This window comes from Oncorhynchus nerka, linkage group LG23 (assembly GCF_034236695.1).
Source record: "Oncorhynchus nerka isolate Pitt River linkage group LG23, Oner_Uvic_2.0, whole genome shotgun sequence".
Lineage (NCBI taxonomy): Eukaryota > Metazoa > Chordata > Actinopteri > Salmoniformes > Salmonidae > Oncorhynchus > Oncorhynchus nerka.
In genome coordinates, this window is record NC_088418.1 from 55775973 (window position 1) to 55787447 (window position 11475).

Here is an 11475-nt window from a genome sequence, read left to right on the forward strand (position 1 = left end):
ACCATTTTATTAGTACCTTTTAATAACCCATTTTATTAGTACCTTTTAATAACCCATTTTATTAGTACCTTTTAATAACCCATTTTATTAGTACCTTTTAATAACCCATTTTATTAGTACCTTTTAATAACCCATTTTATTAGTACCTTTTAATAACCCATTTTATTAGTACCTTTTAATAACCCATTTTATTAGTACCTTTTAATAACCCATTTTATTAGTACCTTTTAATAAATCATTTTATTAGTACCTTTTAATAACCCATTTTATTAGTACCTTTTAATAACCCATTTTATTAGTACCTTTTAATAAATAATTTTATTAGTACCTTTTAATAACCCATTTTATTAGTACCTTTTAATAAACCCGTTTATTAGTACCTTTTAATAAACCATTTTATTAGTACCTTTTAATAACCCATTTTATTAGTACCTTTTAATAACCCATTTTATTAGTACCTTTTAATAAACCATTTTATTAGTACCTTTTAATAACCCATTTTATTAGTACCTTTTAATAACCCATTTTATTAGTACCTTTTAATAACCCATTTTATTAGTACCTTTTAATAAACCATTTTATTAGTACCTTTTAATAAACCCGTTTATTAGTACCTTTTAATAAACCATTTTATTAGTACTTTTTAATAAACCAATTGTTTCTTTTAATTTACGGATAGTCAGCCTGGGGCGGCAGGGTAGCCTAGTGGTTAGAGCGTTAGACTAGTAACCGGAAGGTTGCGAGTTCAAACCCCCGAGCTGACAAGGTACAAATCTGTCGTTCTGCCCCTGAACAACCCACTGTTCCCAGGCCGTCATTGAAAATAAGAATTTGTTCTTAACTGACTTGCCTGGTTAAATAAAAAAAAAAAAAAAAATGTTTTAAATAGGCACACTCAGACATAATTTACAAATGAAGCATTTGTGTTTAGTGAGTCTGCCAGATCAGAGGCAGTAGGGTTGACCAGGGATGTTCTCTTGATAAGTGTGTGAATTGGACCATTTTCCTGTCCTGTTAAGCATTCAAAATGTAACGACTACTTTTGGGTGTCAGGGAACAATCTAAAAAGTAGATTATTATTATTCTTTAGGAATGTAGTGGAGTAAAAGTTGTCAAAAATATCAATATTAAAGTAAAGTACAGTTACCTCAAAAAAACTACTTAAGTAGTACTTTAAAGTAATTTTACTTAAGTACTTTATACCACTGTCCAGTTTAGTTGTACCCTTTAATAATCCAGTTTAATAGTACGTTTTAATAATCCAGTTTAGTAGTCCCCTTTAATAATCCACTTCAGTGTAGCTGTTGGCCCTTTTGTACACTTGACTCAACTGGTCCCTCTGAGAATATTCAAATATGATGAAATATTCAGCTGAATCTGACTGTTTAACTCTTGACTGTGGACATTTGTCCTGTACGTGTTGTACTAAACAATAGAGGTGGTTTCACAGCAGAATATCTGATTTGAGTTTTGTAATAGTTATTGATTGATTGTTTCTGAGTGGTCCAGTTACAGTTTTTACTTAAATTGTCTTGACAATCTATGGCAAGACTTGAAAATGGCCGTCTAGCAATGATCAACAACTAACTTGACAGAGCTTGAAGATTTTTACAATCCAGGTGTGCAAGCTCTTAGAGATGTACTTAGAGTGACTCACAGCTGTAAACACTGCCAAAGGTGATTCTAGCATGTATTCACTCAAGGGTGTGAATACTTATGCACATGACATATTTCTGTATTTCATTTTCATACATTTGCTAACTTTTCTAAAAACATGTCTTCACTTTGTCATTATGGGGTATTGTGTGTAGATGGGTTAGAGAACAAAATATATTTCATACATTTTGAAGAACATACAGTACATGTACAATATCTTAGTCGTTCCCTTTTGGTTGTTTAGCTTTATGTTCAAACTACACTGAGTGTACAACATATTAGGAACACCTGCTCTTTCCATGACATAGACTGACCAGGTGTATCCAGCTGAAAAATATGATCCCTTATTGATGTTACCAGCTAAATTCACCTCAATCAGTATAAATGGAGGGGAGGAGACAGGTTAAAGAATGATTTTTAAGCCTTGAGACTATTGCGACATTGATTGTGTATGTGTGCCATTCTGAGGGTGAATTGGCAAGACAAAATATTTCAGTGCCTTTGAATGGTGTATAGTAGTAGGCGCCAGGTGCACTGGTTTGAGTGTGTCAAGAATTGCAGCGCTGCTGGGTTTTTCACACTCAACAGTTTCCCGTGTAAATCAATAATGGTCCACCACCCAATGGACATCCAGCAAACCAGTGGTCTGTGGTCAAAAAGCAGGCCAGTGGTCAAAAATGGGTCATTGATGAAAGAGGACAAAGGATGCTGACATGAATTGTGCAGCGCAACAGACTGGCTACATTTAGTCAACTGACAGTCAAGTACAACATTGGTGCCTAAAGACCCATAAAAGAATGCACAACTCATCGTACCTTGACACGAATGGGGTATGGCAAGCGACGTCTTTTCTGCGGTTGCAGTGTGCTAAGGAATGAAAACACTGGACACTGGAGAATTAGAAAATCATTGCCTAGTCTGATGAATCCCAGTTCCTGCTGTTTCACGCAGATAGGAGGACTAGGGTATGGGTACATGCATCCATCATGCCACCTGATAACATGATGGTGGTGGTGGTGTGATAGTGTGGGGTGTGTATTCATGGCACACATTGGGCCTCTTGATAAAAGTGGAGCAACATTTGAATGCCGCAGGATATCTGAACATCATTGCCAATCAGGTGCATCCCTTCATGGCATCAGTGTATCCATCTGCAAATAGATTTTTTTCTGCAGGATAATGCCCCATGCCATAAGGCTAGGATTGTATAGGAATGGATCCACGGACATGACATTGAATTCAGCTGACTGCAGTGGCCTGCCCAATCACCAGATCTCAATCCACTTGAGCATCTGTGGGATGAAATGGAACAAGCTGTTCGAGTTAGAGATCCACTACCAGCCAACTTGACACAACTACGGAAAGCATTGTAGTCAATTTTTTGTTGGACTGGAAAAAATGCCTGAAATATAAAATAATGCTAGTAACCAGTTACCGTGCAGTGTACTTGTGCTGTGCGTGGACAGTGAGCTGTCTGTGGAGAATTGGCTTTGGCCTCTGTATCACAGTCATCCTCCACTCCCATCATCATCCTCCCATCATTTAAAAAAATATGTATTTAACCAGGCAAGTCAGTTAAAGAACAAATTCTTATTTACAATGACGGCCTACCCCGGCAAAACCCGGATGACGCTGGGCCAATTGTATTCCACCCTATCACAGTTGTGATTCAGCTTGGAATAGAACCAGGTTCTGTAGTGACACCTCTAGCACTGAGATACAGTGCCTTAGACCACAGTGCCACTCAGGAGCCTACAGCTGGAGTCCCATCACCCCTGAGCCTTGCTTTAGCACTCTGATCTGAACTGCGAAAACACGGGTCGCAAAATATGATGCGATCCAGCATCCATTGCTACGCCGATCCATGCGTTTTAATGGCAGAGGGTAGCCTTATTTCTCACGTTACAATAATCCATGCTGACTGGCTCTGACAACTGCTGGAGAGCTCCATGGCTGAGTGCCCTGGTTCCCCTCCAGATTGCCGGTTGATGGCTGCCTGACAGGAAGTTGATTGACTGACTAGGAGGCCTCAATAGGCCTTGGAGGAAGCAGCTGTGACTGGCAGGTCAATCACCCTCCCCTGCCCCCCAGCATGGTTATCAATTATCAGCCTGATGTGGTGGAGAACAGGCCAATCACTGCAGAGCTCTGACAGGTCCTGACCTCGACTGCTCGCCGCCTTAATGCTGCTTTGGCTTAAACCACCGTGGCTTTCACAGGAGCATTACTTTTAATATCACCTATGGCCTGCTGATGTAAAATGTAAAGAGCTACAGATGAGAAGGTATGGATGTAGGTATGGATCCCTTTGTAGGAGATTACCGATGGGCCTCTTTCTCATAATTAAATCTAAACTATAGAGGCTCTTGACTTCAATTCTGCTGGTGATCGTTTTGAACCCATGACATGCCGCGTCTCTCCATCCTAGCGTTTTGCACCAGTGATGAGACCGGGGTTTATTCCAATTGAACCAAAGCTTGGTGCTCTGTTAGAATGGTGGTGGGATGACAGTCATATCAAGGCTCTGGTATTGCTGTGGGTAGTCTGGTATTGCTATGGGTAGGACTGTAGTAGTGCTGACTAGTCTCTGTTGTCTCCCCTCCACCCTTCCTCTCCTCAGCTCATAGTAGGGATCATCCAAGCAGCGGACCTTCCAGCCATGGACATGGGCGGCACCTCGGACCCCTACGTCAAGGTCTACCTGCTACCTGACAAGAAGAAGAAGTTTGAGACCAAGGTCCACCGGAAGACCCTAAACCCCACCTTCAACGAGCAGTTCCAATTCAAGGTACTTATTCAAGGTATAAGAGTAGACTAGACAATACTTCACCCATGCAACTCTCAAACCTTGACTTGTGCAGCAGTAGTAGTAGTAGTAGTAGTTGATGTTGTAGTAGTAGTAGTAGTAGAAGTAGTAAACTTTGTTATCCATAATAGCAACAATAGACATTTCTCAAGGAATAGGACAAATACACAATACACAAACCACACAGTAGTTTAAGCAGGTTGTGTTTGTTCGTTCTATGACCAAGTCATTTGCATGCTGTGGTGTGTTCGCTCAGGTAAGGTGTGTAGACATGGAGCAGCTGGCCCAGTAACAAGCTGCTGACAGACAGCCTCCTGGTCCACACAGCTGGCCCAGTAACAAGCTGCTGACAGACTGCCTCCTGGTCCACACAGCTGGCCCAGTAACAAGCTGCTGACAGACAGCCTCCTGGTCCACACAGCTGGCCCAGTAACAAGCTGCTGACAGACAGCCTCCTGGTCCACACAGCTGGCCCAGTAACAAGCTGCTGACAGACAGCCTCCTGGTCCACACAGCTGGCCCAGTAACAAGCTGCTGACAGACAGCCTCCTGGTCCACACAGCTGGCCCAGTAACAAGCTGCTGACAGACAGCCTCCTAGTCCACACAGCTGGCCCAGTAACAACCTGCTGACAGACAGCCTCCTGGTCCACACAGCTGGCCCAGTAACAACCTGCTGACAGACAGCCTCCTGGTCCACACAGCTGGCCCAGTAACAAGCTGCTGACAGACAGCCTCCTGGTCCACACAGCTGGCCCAGTAACAAGCTGCTGACAGACAGCCTCCTGGTCCACACAGCTGGCCCAGTAACAAGCTGCTGACAGACAGCCTGCTGGTCCACACAGCTGGCCCAGTAACAAGCTGCTGACAGACAGCCTCCTGGTCCACACAGCTGGCCCAGTAACAAGCTGCTGACAGACAGCCTCCTGGTCCACACAGCTGGCCCAGTAACAAGCTGCTGACAGACAGCCTCCTGGTCCACACAGCTGGCCCAGTAACAAGCTGCTGACAGACAGCCTCCTAGTCCACACAGCTGGCCCAGTAACAAGCTGCTGACAGACAGCCTCCTGGTCCACACAGCTGGCCCAGTAACAAGCTGCTGACAGACAGCCTCCTGGTCCACACAGCTGGCCCAGTAACAAGCTGCTGACAGACAGCCTCTTGGTCCACACAGCTGGCCCAGTAACAAGCTGCTGACAGACAGCCTCCTGGTCCACACAGCTGGCCCAGTAACAAGCTGCTGACAGACAGCCTGCTGGTCCACACAGCTGGCCCAGTAACAAGCTGCTGACAGACAGCCTCCTGGTCCACACAGCTGGCCCAGTAACAAGCTGCTGACAGACAGCCTCCTGGTCCACACAGCTGGCCCAGTAACAAGCTGCTGACAGACAGCCTCCTGGTCCACACAGCTGGCCCAGTAACAAGCTGCTGACAGACAGCCTCCTGGTCCACACAGCTGGCCCAGTAACAACCTGCTGACAGACAGCCTCCTGGTCCACACAGCTGGCCCAGTAACAACCTGCTGACAGACAGCCTCCTGGTCCACACAGCTGGCCCAGTAACAAGCTGCTGACACACTGCCTCCTGGTCCACACAGCTGGCCCAGTAACAACCTGCTGATAGACTGCCTCATGGTCCACACAGCCTCTGTATGATCAGGATTCAAACAGGCAGATGCAAACTCACATCTCTCCTTATTCTCTCTCTTTCTTGCTTTGATTTGGCCTAAATTTGAGCAAAACTTTCTCAGTTTCGAAAATGTGATTGTAGCTACAGTATCTCATCTGTGGAGGAAGAGTTGTGGTATTCATCCAGCAGTACAAAGAGCACAGGTGTTTGTCTGCAGCGAGAAATACGTAGCATATGTGGTTGCCAGATTGGTTAAATACCAGTAGCATATTTATTTTGGAATTCAGAAAACATGGTAGATCTGTGAAGCTTTATTTATCCCACCGGCGCCTACTTGTAATCACAAGTGGCTCCATTATAGAAATGAAGGAGCTAGGAGTGTTCTTTGGTCGTGGTGGTGATAGTGTCAAGGACAAACTTCAGAAGTCTTATCTCTTTTCTAGCCAATCAGGCAGTTTGTCACCATGTTGCAATGAGCTTTGTCTGGAAAACAGCTCAATTGGAGGCAATCAAGAATCAAATCCTAGACCCCACCCTCATCTCCTCTTCACATCCCCTCCACCAGCACCCCTTCCTTCGCCCCGGATCTCTGGCAGATAAGACTGCCTGCCGCCTGTCCGTCACACACAGGACTGGAGAAGGAAGGAGAGGAGGAGGAGGGAGGAGGAGTGGTTTTGATTGAGTTGTAATGCTCTAGAACCAGAACTTCCCCAACTCACGACGACTCCTCTCTATTCCTTGACAAGTAATACCAGTGCCTGGGAGTAGCTTTGATGCAGCGTGCCAATCTGGCGGACATTTTGTAAAGCACCACTATCACCACTATGCTACTACAGGTGTCAACAATAGACTACTTCAATTTCATCCTTAATTGAGATAAGTAAGTTCCACCAGAAGACACTTAGAGATAGGTTTCATGGTCGGACAGACTCTTCTAGTGGTTATATGGTTCTCCCCAGGTGCCCTACGTCGAGCTGGGAGGCAAGACGCTGATGATGACGGTGTACGACTTTGACCGCTTCTCCAAGCACGACGCCATCGGAGACGTGAAGCTGCCCATGAACAAGATTGACTTTAGTCACGTGACAGAGGAGTGGCGGGATCTTGTGAGCGCCGAGAAGGAGGAGGTAAATAATATAATATATATACAACATATATAAGGTAATAACTCCAAGTTTACACCTCAGAAACTCCTAATATTTTCTTCCCCAAAGTTACGTGTGTGTCACCAAGGTAACAGTTAATTTCTAGAAAATCCACGATCAGACATTTTAAATGACACATTTTATCACACGACAATCGTATGACTATGTTAAAAATGTTGAAGAGTGAGCTCATTGCCATACAGTAATCCAGGGTATTCCATCTCTCTTGAAAAATGTCACTTAATCATCCCTCCATGCTTCTCATTCTATTAATAAAAGAGAGATGGAGATACAAATTTCAAGGTAAATGTTATGGCGTGCAGAATTTAAGCGTGGGTTGCTAGGGGAACCTTGTTTTTAGCAGCTCGCTTGGTTCATGTAAAGGTTCATTTTCACACCTGTGGTGCCAGAGAGTGGAAGGACATCTCAATCTGCCGCGTTGTTCCAGAACCAGACAAGCTACACCTGATCACTTCACGCGAGGCTTGAGACACTGTCTTAACGCCCTTAAAGTGGTAGTTGCTCACTTCAGTGGGCTTTCGCTGAAGGACCTTGAAACATTTTGATTTGATTTGAAATGGCCACTTTCACCATCGTGAGCACCATCTTAAACACTATATGATTATACAAATGTTGAAATGGGATCATTATGCGAGGACTTCGAGGATAATGTGACACACCAAGCAACTTATGTGGGTGTGTAAAGAGACGGTAGGGTCAAGAAGAAGTTCCTGTCCTCATTGAATGTGTGTAACAGTGACAGAAAGGAATGTTTCACACATCAGCCGTGCCTCAGTGGCTGCAAATGACACCCAACGAGGTCCTAGCGGCTAGCTAAAGAGATGCTCTGAACAGCCCAACCACTAGCCTGGTCCCAGATCTGTTGGTGCTCTATAGACAACTCCTATTTCTCCCCATGTTTATACATTTGGCACGACCACACTAGACCAAGGGCAAAGTTTGTCCTTCAGAATAATCCCAATATCCACTCAGAAAAATGTATGGACACATTACCCATATCTATGCAAATATATGCATCCACAGAGAGTGAGAGACATGTTGACCCAAATATTTCCTCTGGGGTCTCATTTAAGCAATAAGGCCAGAGGAGGTGTGGTATATGGCCAATATACCACGGCTAAGGGCTGTTCTTATGCACGAAGCAACGCGAAGTGCCTGGATACAGCCCTTAGCCATGGAATATTGGCCTTATACGACAAACCCCCGAGGTTCCTTATTGCTTAATTCTAAACTGTGTGAAACGAGCCTTGAATGCTGATTGCTATACTGGTTGCACACGGAATTAGAACAGTAAAATCCTAAAAACAGCCCATGGCTGTGGTATATTGGCCATTTTCCACACCTTACTACTTAATTATACCATGGTATTGTTGAATACTCGTTTCTGATTGGCTTGAAGGGCATTCTAGAGCATGGATTATTTCCCTATAATGCACGTTATATCAGCACTGTAGAATTCAATGGCTATAGTTCATTCTTACATGTTCTATGTTTGAGCTGCTTTTGAAAGCAAAAGTTGAATTGAAAACATTATTGGCGTTGTTTTAATTTGATTTTCATAATAGCAAGCTAGGACTAAACTAGCAAGTCTGTTTGTTTGTCTATAAAGGCAACTACTGTAACTATCTAGTAAACTTGCTATCTAGTAAACAGTGGTTGTTGAACACATTTCTACCTGCAAATGAACACATTTGTAGCGGCAAATGTGTTAAATTATAGCCATGGTATAAAAGTGATCATCAACTTTGATTAATCATCTGTTCTCTGGAAAATAATACAACTCCGTAAAAGGTGAGTTCCACGTCGTTCATTATTTTCCACAGAATGCATAGCCCCTTGTTGATTATCCACTACATATACAATACGTCTGTGGAAAAGACAAGGTGGCATTAGTGTTCACATCATTTTAAAATGAAGTCAAACACTGCCAGAATAACAGATGGATTCCAGATGAATTCAGAAGGAATCCAATCTTTTTTAAGCGACACATGTTCAACATATCAGGGGGTTTCATAATTAGTTTGTTTCCGCCGTGTATTCTTCTAGAAACAAAGATTCCTTACAACGAGAAGAAAAGTGACGAGGTGACAATTGGATTTACCTGCGAAAGTGCTTTGAAATAACACGCCGGTATTGACTGAGGGAACAACGGCTGTGTAACAGTGTTTACATCCTCCTCAACCTGGCGGGTCAAACATGAAGCTCTCTCGGCAGGAGAGGGTCTAGCAGCACCAAAGGCAGCGCTGGCCTTTCTCAGATATTTCTGGGATATATTAGACCATGATGGCTTCAGACAAGCATGATTTATATCTGGGGTTTTTAAACTCTCAGTCTCTCTGCCCACGTCTCCCTGGGAGGAGTGTGTGTTTATGTTGATGAAGCTGGAGCCTCTGTCATTGAAGTGAGTCTATTTAGTCCCGTCGGCTCTGGGCTGAGTGTACAGGCCAGGCCCGGCTAGATACACCGACTGAGTAATGGCAACCCAGGCTGAGAATAAACCTGCCCCATATACAACTCACATCTGGCAACCGTATTATATTCTCATCACATATATTTAGTATTAGGGAATCGGTCTTGGTTGTAATTTGATGAAAGACTGATATAAAACTCAAATCAATGTTCAGGCCTCCTTGGCCCTTGATTTATGAGGTCTATTCATAGTGGCTGTTCCCAATCATGTGTAATTCGAGTTGGACCTGGGACACTTATTGAGCATCAGTCTGTTCTACTTGTTAATATGTGTAATTCCAGAAATATAAATCCCATTTTGAGTCTGTTCACTCTGTGACTACGATTGTTTATTTCGATGTTGATGTGTATGACACAAAGGAACGATTGATGACGTTCTGTCTCTCGGAACAAAATTACAAATAATTTGTCAAATTGACCACAAGAAGCCCAAACAGATATGATATTTGACTAAAACAAAATCATTTCAAACCTTTATTACATTGGGATATGATAGCATATGTATCTCTATTATGTGTGGGAATAGTTGGGGACAGATTTATTCAATTAAAATCTCTTGGAGCTGAATTCCTGTTCTTTTGTTACATTATTTTATGTCCCCCCAAACCAAAATTGCTCAGAAAACTTGGGGGGCCAAATTAATTCACCCAAGGGCCAAATTCAGCCCGCGCCCTACAAAGATCCAAGAAAACAAAAATGGGAAAATAGAATCCATGTGAAAGCGTTTAAGCTTTTAGACTACACTCCCAAACCATGTGTCACTTCAGCAGACAACTTCATCCTTATTCCTAGCTATGGTCATGACTCCTCTCTCTCTCTCTCTCTCTCTCTCTCTCTCTCTCTCTCTCTCTCTCTCTCTCTCTCTCTCACTCTCTCTCTCTCCTCTCACAGCAAGAGAAGCTGGGTGATATCTGCTTCTCCCTGCGATACGTGCCCACCGCCGGCAAGCTGACCGTGGTCATCCTGGAGGCCAAGAACCTGAAGAAGATGGACGTGGGAGGCTTGTCAGGTGAGCAGAGCAGAGCTGAGGGCCACAACAGATGCCTGAGGAACACAACAAGGATGCCCAGGCAAGATGATTGACAGCCAGGAGGCCTAAGAGGCATTTTACCTCCAGACCTGCTCTCACCTGTGTCATGTCCATTCAAGATGAGGGGCTGTCATTTTGAAACCCTCAGTCAAAGCCACTCTCTCACTCTGGTAATGAACGCTCTCAGGGTGTTATGTATTAGAAACCATTGTTTTGCCCTCTCCCCTCTGTGCTGTTCTAGGGGTTTTGCTGAAGGCTTGGTGAGTCATTGTGGGGCCCAGTGTTTTGTCTGGTTGGATTTGGGGAAATTGGTGTCTGTTGGAGACATTGAGCTCTGATTGTGCTGCACTTTCACTCCCCGCTGGCTTTCCACACGACAGGCTCATCTTTTGTCTGAGAAAACGCATATTCGGCAGCAATCACTTCACTTCAGTGTCTCCTATTTTCCTGCAGCTTTTTCTCTCAAACAACAACCGTCCCCAACCAATCATTGCCCACCATTGTATTGGCAGGAGATAACAGATAGCATCTGAAGTGACTAATGTAAATCTAAAATCTACCTACAAAATGTGGACAGCAATAGAAATGGCATTTTGTCCTCCAGAACAATGCCAATGTGATGCTAACAGAACACGTGATTAGACCCAGGTACTCCAGGGATCAGGGGTGTGGGTGGTGGTTACTGGGCTCCATGTGCAGACCTGCTGTTGCGTGGGAGAA

At 43.8% G+C, this 11475-nt stretch overlaps 1 pseudogene; it reads left to right on the plus strand.

Moving 5' to 3' along the window:
- LOC115115484 (synaptotagmin-1-like) overlaps positions 1-11475 on the plus strand; it is a 78877-nt pseudogene that overhangs the window by 24600 nt on the left and 42802 nt on the right.